Raw genomic sequence first — 2,628 nt, forward strand, 5'->3', positions numbered from 1 at the left:
AATTTAATGGACAAATAAGATGTTTAAAGTTACATCTCAATTGTTAAACCATAAGAGGTAAAACTGGAGAGACAAAATGGCAGAAAAGTCAGGACTGGAGTGTCATGAGATAATCTGTCTCAGTTTGACCTCTGAGCTAGCAACTCCCTTAAACCCAAAATCTCAGTGTCTTTACCTACAAGGTGAGATAATAATAGTACATATCAACAAGGGTGGTTGTCAGGATTAAATTTGATATATATTATATGTCTTAGCCCAGTACTAGGTAAGCCTCAATAACATTAATCATTATTATTGTTACTAGTGGCCCGATGCACGAAGATTCATGTAAGAACAGGCCTTCCTTCCCCTGGCTGCCGCACCGCCTTCGCTCTGGCCTAGAGCTGCCTTCCACCTCTCGCCTTGTCGTGTCAATTTGCATATTCCCTCCTTATTGGCTGTGGGCACTGCCATTTTGTTGTTAAGTTACAGTCAATTTGCATATCCCATCTTTCTTAGATAGAATTACAGTACTTAACTACTTTTTAAAACTTTATTTTTATTTTTATTGATTTCAGAGAGAAAGGGAGAGGGAGAGGGAGAGATCCAAACATCAATGAGGAAAGAAATCATTGATCATTTGCCTCCTGCATGCCCCACACTGGGCATATGCCCTGACCAGGAATCGAACCGTGACCTCCTGGTTCATAGGTAGATACTCAATCACTGAGCCACACTGGCCTGGATAACTACTTCTTCATCTAGGTATATTTCAGAAAAAGAAATCTAAGATCTCTTTTCTTCAAGATTGCTCAGCCAATCAACATATACTGACAAGATCAAAGAGATCTGCTTTTCATAGCTCTAGAGTCCCCATGCACTTTGAGAAAATAAACCAAAGACAAAAGGAATATTCAGAACACAAGTCTATGTGGAAATTGGTAAAAGCCAATAAACACCAATAAGGTGTTACTAGCCTTTAAACTTTAAGGGTGGCTATAAAAGGCAGGGTCAGTGACAAAAAGCTCTGGTTGTCAGAGACTCAGCTATGATTGGGGGCAGTTAGCAACTATGGGAAAGTTTTCTCACTGCCCTCCTTGGGCCACAGTGATAATTCTGTCTTTGTATTCTGTATATTGCTCCTGTCTCCTCCAGTGCCAAGTGCTGGGGAAGCCCAAGTCATCAACTTGGGTGCCATCTTTGACACCCCTCTCTCCTTCTACAGTGGTCAATTATCTCTAAGTCCTACTGGCTTGACCCCCTAACCATCTCTAATCTGTCCAATTCTCTCTGTCCTCATTGTTACACCCTAAACCTACAATATCCTTGATTGTCTGCCTTCTGTCCTGCTCTTCTTCAATCTATTTTCCCTGTAACAAGATCTTTCAAGAATTCAGTTTTATCATGCCCCTTCTGTTATGAAAGTCTTTTAATGGTTTGTCATTGCTATTGCTCTTTGGATAAAGTCTAAACTCCAGCTTGCCTTGGTACCCTCCCTATCTCTAATTGAATCATGCTCAAATCCATGAAAGAAATAGGGCTCTCCATTCTATTGTCTTCCTGCAACACTCTATGCTCAAACCCTATTCTGCTCCCACTTATAACTTATGAACTGAATGTTTGTATCCCTCCAAAATTCTTATGTTGAAGCCTCAACCCCCAATGTGACTGAATTTGGAGATAAGGTTTTTAAGAGGTAATTAAGGTTAAATGAGATTTTAAGAGTAGGACTGTTAGTTCCGTGTCGCCTCTGACTCCCCATTCTAGCTGCACCCCTGAGCCCATGGCTGCCTACCCCTACCGCCCGGGCCTGGGACTGGCCCAAGCCCCGGCCCACCTGTGGGCGCGGCACTGCCGGACCAGAGCTTCCTGTGGAACATCTTACAGAGGGTTGATAAAGACAGAAGCGGGGTGATATCCGACAATGAGCTTCAGCAAGCACTCTCCAATGGCACCTGGACTCCATTTAATCCTGTGACTGTCAGGTCAATCATATCAATGTTTGACCGTGAGAACAAGGCTGGTGTGAACTTCAGCGAGTTCACAGGCGTCTGGAAGTACATCACGGACTGGCAGAATGTCTTCCGCACCTATGACAGGGACAACTTGGGGATGACTGACAAGAACGAGCTCAAGCAAGCACTTTCAGGTTTTGGCTACCGGCTCTCTGATCAGTTTCATGACATCCTCATTCTGAAGTTTGACAGACAAGGACAGGGACAGATCGCCTTTGATGACTTCATCCAGGGTTGCATCGTCTTGCAGAGACTGACAGATATATTCAGACGCTACGATACAGATCAGGACAGCTGGATTCAGGTGTCATACGAACAGTATCTCTCCATGGTCTTCAGCATCGTATAACACTGGCCTTTTATAAATAGCAACATGACTTATGGAAAAAAAAGACTGAAAATGCCAAATCTCTTACTGTTAGTGAAATGGAGCACAAATGCAGTTGTCTTTATATAGTTAATATTTGGGGACCCGACTGTACATATGTGGATAATCTGATTAACATTTTTGCAGTTGTAACAATAGTCATATTGTTATTCAGATACAGGCATTTGATTTGGGACTGTTTAATTGTGCCAAGAGGTAAGATATGATAATGTTTCAGGTATTCTGCATGTCAAACATTTATCATGT

General features: G+C 42.4%; 1 pseudogene; it reads left to right on the forward strand.

Annotated features, from left to right (window-relative positions):
- Window positions 1-1,762: 1,762 nt before the first annotated feature.
- Window positions 1,763-2,427, forward strand: LOC118665691 (annotated as a pseudogene).
- Window positions 2,428-2,628: the final 201 nt, after the last annotated feature.

The sequence above is a fragment of the Myotis myotis genome, unplaced genomic scaffold (genome assembly GCF_014108235.1).
Source record: "Myotis myotis isolate mMyoMyo1 unplaced genomic scaffold, mMyoMyo1.p scaffold_m19_p_11, whole genome shotgun sequence".
Lineage (NCBI taxonomy): Eukaryota > Metazoa > Chordata > Mammalia > Chiroptera > Vespertilionidae > Myotis > Myotis myotis.